The following is a 10,111-nucleotide window of genomic DNA, read 5'->3' on the forward strand; positions in this document are numbered from 1 at the left end:
GGGGGGGGGTTGTACTGACTGACACTGTAACAGCTGCCATGGCTGACAACACATCAGCTCAACACCCAGAGAGAGAGAGAGGGGGGGGGGGGTTGTACTGACTGACACTGTAACAGCTGCCATGGCTGACAACACATCAGCTCAACACCCAGAAAGAGAGAGAGAGAGAGGGGGGGGGGGGGGGGGGGGTTGTACTGACTGACACTGTAACATCTGCCATGGCTGACAACACATCAGCTCAACACCCAGAAAGAGAGAGAGAGAGGGGGGGGGGGGGGGGGGTTGTACTGACTGACACTGTAACAGCTGCCATGGCTGACAACACATCAGCTCAACACCAGAAAGAGAGAGAGAGAGAGAGGGGGGGGGGGGGGGGGGTTGTACTGACTGACACTGTAACAGCTGCCATGGCTGACAACACATCAGCTCAACACCCAGAAAGAGAGAGAGAGAGGGGGGGGGGTTGTACTGACTGACACTGTAACAGCTGCCATGGCTGACAACACATCAGCTCAACACCCAGAAAGAGAGAGAGAGAGGGGGGGGGGGGGGGGTTGTACTGACTGACACTGTAACAGCTTGCCATGGCTGACAACACATCAGCTCAACACCCAGAAAGAGAGAGAGAGGGGGGGGGGGGGGGGGTTGTACTGACTGACACTGTAACAGCTGCCATGGCTGACAACACATCAGCTCAACACCAGAAGAGAGAGAGAGAGAGGGGGGGGGTTGTACTGACTGACACTGTAACAGCTGCCATGGCTGACAACACATCAGCTCAACACCCAGAAAGAGAGAGAGAGGGGGGGGGGGGGGTTGTACTGACTGACACTGTAACAGCTGCCATGGCTGACAACACATCAGCTCAACACCCAGAAAGAGAGGGGGGGGTTGTACTGACTGACACTGTAACAGCTGCCATGGCTGACAACACATCAGCTCAACACCCAGAAAGAGAGGGGGGGGGTTGTACTGACTGACACTGTAACAGCTGCCATGGCTGACAACACATCAGCTCAACACCCAGAAGAGAGAGAGAGAGAGAGGGGGGGGGGGGGGGGTGTTGTACTGACTGACACTGTAACAGCTGCCATGGCTGACAACACATCAGCTCAACACCAGAAAGAGAGAGAGAGAGGGGGGGGGGGGGGGGTTGTACTGACTGACACTGTAACAGCTGCCATGGCTGACAACACATCAGCTCAACACCCAGAAAGAGAGAGAGAGAGGGGGGGGGGTTGTACTGACTGACACTGTAACAGCTGCCATGGCTGACAACACATCAGCTCAACACCCAGAAAGAGAGAGAGAGAGAGGGGGGGGGGGGGTTGTACTGACTGACACTGTAACAGCTGCCATGGCTGACAACACATCAGCTCAACACCCAAGAAAGAGAGAGAGAGAGAGAGGGGGGGGGGGGGGGGGTTGTACTGACTTACACTGTAACAGCTGCCATGGCTGACAACACATCAGCTCAACACCCAGAAAGAGAGAGAGAGAGGGGGGGGGGGGGGGGGGGGGGGGTTGTACTGACTTACACTGTAACAGCTGCCATGGCTGACAACACATCAGCTCAACACCCAGAAAGAGAGAGAGAGAGGGGGGGGTTGTACTGACTGACACTGTAACAGCTGCCATGGCTGACAACACATCAGCTCAACACCCAGAAAGAGAGAGAGAGAGGGGGGGGTTGTACTGACTGACACTGTAACAGCTGCCATGGCTGACAACACATCAGCTCAACACCCAGAAAGAGAGAGAGAGAGGGGGGGTTGTACTGACTGACACTGTAACAGCTGCCATGGCTGACAACACATCAGCTCAACACCCAGAGAGAGAGGGGGGGGTTGTACTGACTGACACTGTAACAGCTGCCATGGCTGACAACACATCAGCTCAACACCCAGAAAGAGAGAGAGAGAGGGGGGGTTGTACTGACTGACACTGTAACAGCTGCCATGGCTGACAACACATCAGCTCAACACCCAGAGAGAGAGAGGGGGGGGGGGTTGTACTGACTGACACTGTAACAGCTGCCATGGCTGACAACACATCAGCTCAACACCCAGAAAGAGAGAGAGAGAGGGGGGGGGGGGGTTGTACTGACTGACACTGTAACAGCTGCCATGGCTGACAACACATCAGCTCAACACCCAGAAAGAGAGAGAGAGAGAGGGGGGGGGGGGGGGGGGTTGTACTGACTGACACTGTAACAGCTGCCATGGCTGACAACACATCAGCTCAACACCCAGAAAGAGAGAGAGAGAGGGGGGGGGGGGGGGGGGGGGGGGGGTTGTACTGACTGACACTGTAACAGCTGCCATGGCTGACAACACATCAGCTCAACACCCAGAAAGAGAGAGAGAGAGGGGGGGGGGGGGGGGGGTTGTACTGACTGACACTGTAACAGCTGCCATGGCTGACAACACATCAGCTCAACACCCAGAGAGAGAGAGAGAGAGGGGGGGGGGGGGGGGGGGGGTTGTACTGACTGACACTGTAACAGCTGCCATGGCTGACAACACATCAGCTCAACACCCAGAGAGAGAGAGAGAGAGGGGGGGGGGGGGGGGTTGTACTGACTGACACTGTAACAGCTGCCATGGCTGACAACACATCAGCTCAACACCCAGAAAGAGAGAGAGGAGGGGGGGGGGGGGGGGGGTTGTACTGACTGACACTGTAACAGCTGCCATGGCTGACAACACATCAGCTCAACACCCAGAAAGAGAGAGAGGAGGGGGGGGGGGGGGGGGGGGGTTGTACTGACTGACACTGTAACAGCTGCCATGGCTGACAACACATCAGCTCAACACCCAGAAAGAGAGAGAGAGAGGGGGGGTTGTACTGGCTGACACTGTAACAGCTGCCATGGCTGACAACACATCAGCTCAACACCCAGAAAGAGAGAGAGAGAGGGGGGGTTGTACTGACTGACACTGTAACAGCTGCCATGGCTGACAACACATCAGCTCAACACCCAGAGAGAGAGAGAGAGAGAGAGGGGGGGAGGGGGGGGGGGGGGGGGTGTTGTACTGGTTGACACTGTAACAGGTGGGTTGTACTGACTGACACTGTAACAGCTGCCATGGCTGACAACACATCAGCTCAACACCCAGAAAGAGAGAGGGGGGTGTTGTACTGACTGACACTGTAACAGCTGCCATGGCTGACAACACATCAGCTCAACACCCAGAAAGAGAGAGAGGGGGGGTTGTACTGACTGACACTGTAACAGCTGCCATGGCTGACAACACATCAGCTCAACACCCAGAGAGAGAGAGAGAGAGAGAGGGGGGAGGGGGGGGGGGGTGTTGTACTGGTTGACACTGTAACAGCTGGGTTGTACTGACTGACACTGTAACAGCTGCCATGGCTGACAACACATCAGCTCAACACCCAGAGAGAGAGGGGGGGGGGGGGGGGGGGGGGGGGGGGGGTTGTACTGACTGACACTGTAACAGCTGCCATGGCTGACAACACATCAGCTCAACACCCAGAAAGAGAGAGAGAGAGAGAGGGGGGGTTGTACTGACTGACACTGTAACAGCTGGGTTGTACTGACTGACACTGTAACAGCTGCCATGGCTGACAACACATCAGCTCAACACCCAGAAAGAGAGAGAGAGAGAGAGGGGGGGTTGTACTGACTGACACTGTAACAGCTGCCATGGCTGACAACACATCAGCTCAACACCCAGAAAGAGAGAGAGAGAGAGAGGGGGGGTTGTACTGACTGACACTGTAACAGCTGGGTTGTACTGACTGACACTGTAACAGCTGCCATGGCTGACAACACATCAGCTCAACACCCAGAAAGAGAGAGAGAGAGGGGGGGTTGTACTGACTGACACTGTAACAGCTGCCATGGCTGACAACACATCAGCTCAACACCCAGAAAGAGAGAGAGAGAGGGGGGGTTGTACTGACTGACACTGTAACAGCTGCCATGGCTGACAACACATCAGCTCAACACCCAGAAAGAGAGAGAGAGAGAGAGGGGGGGGGGTTGTACTGACTGACACTGTAACAGCTGCCATGGCTGACAACACATCAGCTCAACACCCAGAAAGAGAGAGAGAGAGAGAGAGGGGGGGGGTTGTACTGACTGACACTGTAACAGCTGCCATGGCTGACAACACATCAGCTCAACACCCAGAAAGAGAGAGAGGGGGGGGGGGGTACTGACTGACACTGTAACAGCTGCCATGGCTGACAACACATCAGCTCAACACCCAGAAAGAGAGAGAGAGGGGGGGTTGTACTGACTGACACTGTAACAGCTGCCATGGCTGACAACACATCAGCTCAACACCCAGAAAGAGAGAGAGAGAGAGAGGGGGGGGGGTTGTACTGACTGACACTGTAACAGCTGCCATGGCTGACAACACATCAGCTCAACACCCAGAAAGAGAGAAAGAGAGAGAGAGGGGGGGTTGTACTGACTGACACTGTAACAGCTGCCATGGCTGACAACACATCAGCTCAACACCCAGAAAGAGAGAGAGAGAGGGGGGGGGGGGGGGGGGGTTGTACTGACTGACACTGTAACAGCTGCCATGGCTGACAACACATCAGCTCAACACCCAGAAAGAGAGAGAGGGGGGGGGGGGGGGGGTTGTACTGACTGACACTGTAACAGCTGCCATGGCTGACAACACATCAGCTCAACACCCAGGAAGAGAGAGAGAGGGGGGGGGGGGGGGGGGTTGTACTGACTGACACTGTAACAGCTGCCATGGCTGACAACACATCAGCTCAACACCCAGAAAGAGAGAGAGAGGGGGGGGGGGGGGGTTGTACTGACTGACACTGTAACAGCTGCCATGGCTGACAACACATCAGCTCAACACCCAGAGAGAGAGAGAGAGAGGGGGGGGGGTTGTACTGACTGACACTGTAACAGCTGGGTTGTACTGACTGACACTGTAACAGCTGCCATGGCTGACAACACATCAGCTCAACACCCAGAGAGAGAGAGAGAGAGGGGGGGGGTTGTACTGACTGACACTGTAACAGCTGGGTTGTACTGACTGACACTGTAACAGCTGCCATGGCTGACAACACATCAGCTCAACACCCAGAGAGAGAGAGAGAGAGGGGGGGGGTTGTACTGACTGACACTGTAACAGCTGGGTTGTACTGACTGACACTGTAACAGCTGCCATGGCTGACAACACATCAGCTCAACACCCAGAGAGAGAGAGAGAGAGGGGGGGGGGTTGTACTGACTGACACTGTAACAGCTGGGTTGTACTGACTGACACTGTAACAGCTGCCATGGCTGACAACACATCAGCTCAACACCCAGAGAGAGAGAGAGAGAGGGGGGGGGGGTTGTACTGACTGACACTGTAACAGCTGGGTTGTACTGACTGACACTGTAACAGCTGCCATGGCTGACAACACATCAGCTCAACACCCAGAGAGAGAGAGAGAGAGGGGGGGGGGTTGTACTGACTGACACTGTAACAGCTGGGTTGTACTGACTGACACTGTAACAGCTGCCATGGCTGACAACACATCAGCTCAACACCCAGAGAGAGAGAGAGAGAGGGGGGGGGGTTGTACTGACTGACACTGTAACAGCTGGGTTGTACTGACTGACACTGTAACAGCTGCCATGGCTGACAACACATCAGCTCAACACCCAGAGAGAGAGAGAGAGAGGGGGGGGGGTTGTACTGACTGACACTGTAACAGCTGGGTTGTACTGACTGACACTGTAACAGCTGCCATGGCTGACAACACATCAGCTCAACACCCAGAGAGAGAGAGAGAGAGGGGGGGGGGTTGTACTGACTGACACTGTAACAGCTGGGTTGTACTGACTGACACTGTAACAGCTGCCATGGCTGACAACACATCAGCTCAACACCCAGAGAGAGAGAGAGAGAGAGAGGGGGGGGGTTGTACTGACTGACACTGTAACAGCTGGGTTGTACTGACTGACACTGTAACAGCTGCCATGGCTGACAACACATCAGCTCAACACCCAGAGAGAGAGAGAGAGAGGGGGGGGGTTGTACTGACTGACACTGTAACAGCTGGGTTGTACTGACTGACACTGTAACAGCTGCCATGGCTGACAACACATCAGCTCAACACCCAGAGAGAGAGAGAGAGAGGGGGGGGGTTGTACTGACTGACACTGTAACAGCTGGGTTGTACTGACTGACACTGTAACAGCTGCCATGGCTGACAACACATCAGCTCAACACCCAGAGAGAGAGAGAGAGAGGGGGGGGGTTGTACTGACTGACACTGTAACAGCTGGGTTGTACTGACTGACACTGTAACAGCTGCCATGGCTGACAACACATCAGCTCAACACCCAGAGAGAGAGAGAGAGAGGGGGGGGGTTGTACTGACTGACACTGTAACAGCTGGGTTGTACTGACTGACACTGTAACAGCTGCCATGGCTGACAACACATCAGCTCAACACCCAGAGAGAGAGAGAGAGAGGGGGGGGGTTGTACTGACTGACACTGTAACAGCTGGGTTGTACTGACTGACACTGTAACAGCTGCCATGGCTGACAACACATCAGCTCAACACCCAGAGAGAGAGAGAGAGAGGGGGGGGGGTTGTACTGACTGACACTGTAACAGCTGGGTTGTACTGACTGACACTGCAACAGCTGCCATGGCTGACAACACATCAGCTCAACACCCAGAGAGAGAGAGAGAGAGGGGGGGGGGTTGTACTGACTGACACTGTAACAGCTGGGTTGTACTGACTGACACTGTAACAGCTGCCATGGCTGACAACACATCAGCTCAACACCCAGAGAGAGAGAGAGAGAGAGGGGGGGGGGGGGGGTTGTACTGACTGACACTGTAACAGCTGCCATGGCTGACAACACATCAGCTCAACACCCAGAGAGAGAGAGAGAGAGGGGGGGGGGGGTTGTACTGACTGACACTGTAACAGCTGCCATGGCTGACAACACATCAGCTCAACACCCAGAGAGAGAGAGAGAGAGGGGGGGGGGGGGGGTTGTACTGACTGACACTGTAACAGCTGCCATGGCTGACAACACATCAGCTCAACACCCAGAGAGAGAGAGAGAGAGGGGGGGGGGGTTGTACTGACTGACACTGTAACAGCTGCCATGGCTGACAACACATCAGCTCAACACCCAGAGAGAGAGAGAGAGAGGGGGGGGGGGGGGGTTGTACTGACTGACACTGTAACAGCTGCCATGGCTGACAACACATCAGCTCAACACCCAGAAAGAGAGGGGGGGTTGTACTGACTGACACTGTAACAGCTGCCATGGCTGACAACACATCAGCTCAACACCCAGAGAGGGGGGGGGGGGTTGTACTGACTGACACTGTAACAGCTGGGTTGTACTGACTGACACTGTAACAGCTGCCATGGCTGACAACACATCAGCTCAACACCCAGTAAGGATTACTCCATCCTCCAGCCCATGAGGATCATCTCATCAATGAAACACCTTTATTTTCAAAAAAAAGTTTAAAACAAATGAGACCAAATTATGAACAGCCACAAATTGCAGGTGTCCAAGTTTAGCGTCAATGACCACCTTGAGTCGCCTCTTATTGTTACAACACACGCTGAATTGGGCACATTTATTAACAATCTGCTACACAACCACTTACCAATTTACTTGAGAATAGAGTTTGAAGTTGAGCAATCCCAATGTACCTGCTGTCTGGGTGCATGATATAATTCAGGCTGCATCACAGTTAAGTTGACCCATCATATAATATGTGGCTTCCTTGAATATTTAAAGTAAATTTAAAATTTAATTTCCAATAGATGATGTTGTGTATGTTTTACGTATATCTCCAAAGGTTTGTGATCGTGATGCATACAAATCTACTTACTATAGAGGTCCCAATAAGGAGGTCATGCAGACCTGACAAATGAGGTCCCCCCTCTCTCTCTCTCTCACAGGGTGTTGAGTTGTAGTGTCAGTACAAACAATTCCCCCCTCCCTTCTCTGGGTGTGAGTGTGTTGTAGTGTCAAACAGTACAATACCTCTCTCTCTTGCGCTCTCTCTCTCTCTCTGTATGTAGTAGTGTGTTGTTGTAGTGTCAATCAGTACAATTCCCCTCTCTCTACGGGTGTTAATGAGTTGTGTGTCAGTCAGTATCATTCCCCCCTCTCTGTTTCCCTCCCTCTGGACGATAGTGTGTTGTTGTAGTGTCAATCAGTACAATTCCCCTCTCTCTCACCCTCTCTGGGTAATAGTGTGTTGTTGTGCTAATCGGTACAATACCCCTCTCTCTCTCTCCCTCTCTCTGGGTAATAGTGTATTGTTGTAGTGTCAATCAGTACAATCTCTCTCTCTCTCTCTCCCTCCCTCCCTCTCCCTCCCCCTGTCTTCTCCCAATGACAGCCACCGCTGTCCGCCGGAAAACAGGCGGACATTAACATCCTGCCGCTGACCTGACTGACTTCTACTCAGCACAACATAGTTACGAACTGCATCCTGCTTTGTGGAAGTGTGAGTAAGCAGTTGTTGACCCCTATACCCATGTGACTCATCTTTGACAAACCAGTAGATACATGAGATAGCTACATGGCACACTTCACGACACAGCTGTGACATACATACATGACATATGTGATTCAGTTACACTGCGCACTTCATGACACAGCTGTGACATACACACATGACGTGTGAATCAGTTACATGACACTTCACAACACAGCTGTGACATACATACATGACATGTGTCTCAGTTGCATGACACACCTCCTGACACAGCTGTAACATACACACATGACATGTGTGTCTCAGTTACATGACACAATTCACGACACAGCTGTGACATACACACATGACGTGTGTGTCTCAGTTACATGACACAATTCACGACACAGCTGTGAGATACATACATGACGTGTATGTCTCAGTTACATGACACACTTCAAGACACAGCTGTGACATACATACATGACGTGTGTGTCTCAGTTACATGACACACTTCAAGACACAGCTGTGACATACACACATGACGTGTGTCTCAGTTACATGACACTCTTCACGACACAGCTGTGAGATACATACATGACGTGTGAATCAGTTACATGACACACTTCACTACACAGCTGTGACATACACACATGACGTGTGTCTCAGTTACATGATTTCACGACACAGCTTTGACATACACACATGACGTGTGCGTCTCAGTTACATGACACACCTCCTGACACAGCTGTGAGATACATACATGACGTGTGTCTCAGTTACATGACTCTTCACGACACAGCTGTGACATACATACATGACATATGTGATTCAGTTACATGACACACTTCACTACACAGCTGTGACATACATACATGACATATGTGATTCAGTTACATGACACTTCACGACACAGCTGTGAGATACATACATGACATGTGCCTCAGTTACATGACTCTTCACGACACAGCTGTGACATACATACATGACATATGTGATTCAGTTACATGACACTCTTCACGACACAGCTGTGAGATACATATATGACATGTGTGAATCAGTTACATGACACACCTCCTGACACAGCTGTGACATACACACGACATGTGTGAATCAGTTACATGACACACCTCCTGACACAGCTGTGACATACACACGACATGTGTGTCTCAGTTACATGACACACCTCCTGACACAGCTGTGACATACACACGACATGTGTGTCTCAGTTACATGACACTCTTCACGACACAGCTGTGAGATACATACATGACATGTGCCTCAGTTACATGACTCTTCACGACACAGCTGTGACATACATACATGACATGTGTGAATCAGTTACATGACACGCCTCCTGACACAGCTGTGACATACACACGACATGTGTGTCTCAGTTACATGACACTCTTCACGACACAGCTGTGAGATACATACATGACGTGTGAATCAGTTACATGACACACCTCCTGACACAGCTGTGACATACACACGACATGTGTGTCTCAGTTACATGACACACCTCCTGACACAGCTGTGACATACACACGACATGTGTGTCTCAGTTACATGACACTCTTCACGACACAGCTGTGAGATACATACATGACATGTGCCTCAGCTACATGACTCTTCACGACACAGCTGTGACATACA

The sequence above is a fragment of the Haliotis rufescens genome, unplaced genomic scaffold, assembly GCF_023055435.1.
Source record: "Haliotis rufescens isolate VD_foot unplaced genomic scaffold, xgHalRufe1.0.p SCAF_1, whole genome shotgun sequence".
Taxonomy (NCBI): domain Eukaryota; kingdom Metazoa; phylum Mollusca; class Gastropoda; order Lepetellida; family Haliotidae; genus Haliotis; species Haliotis rufescens.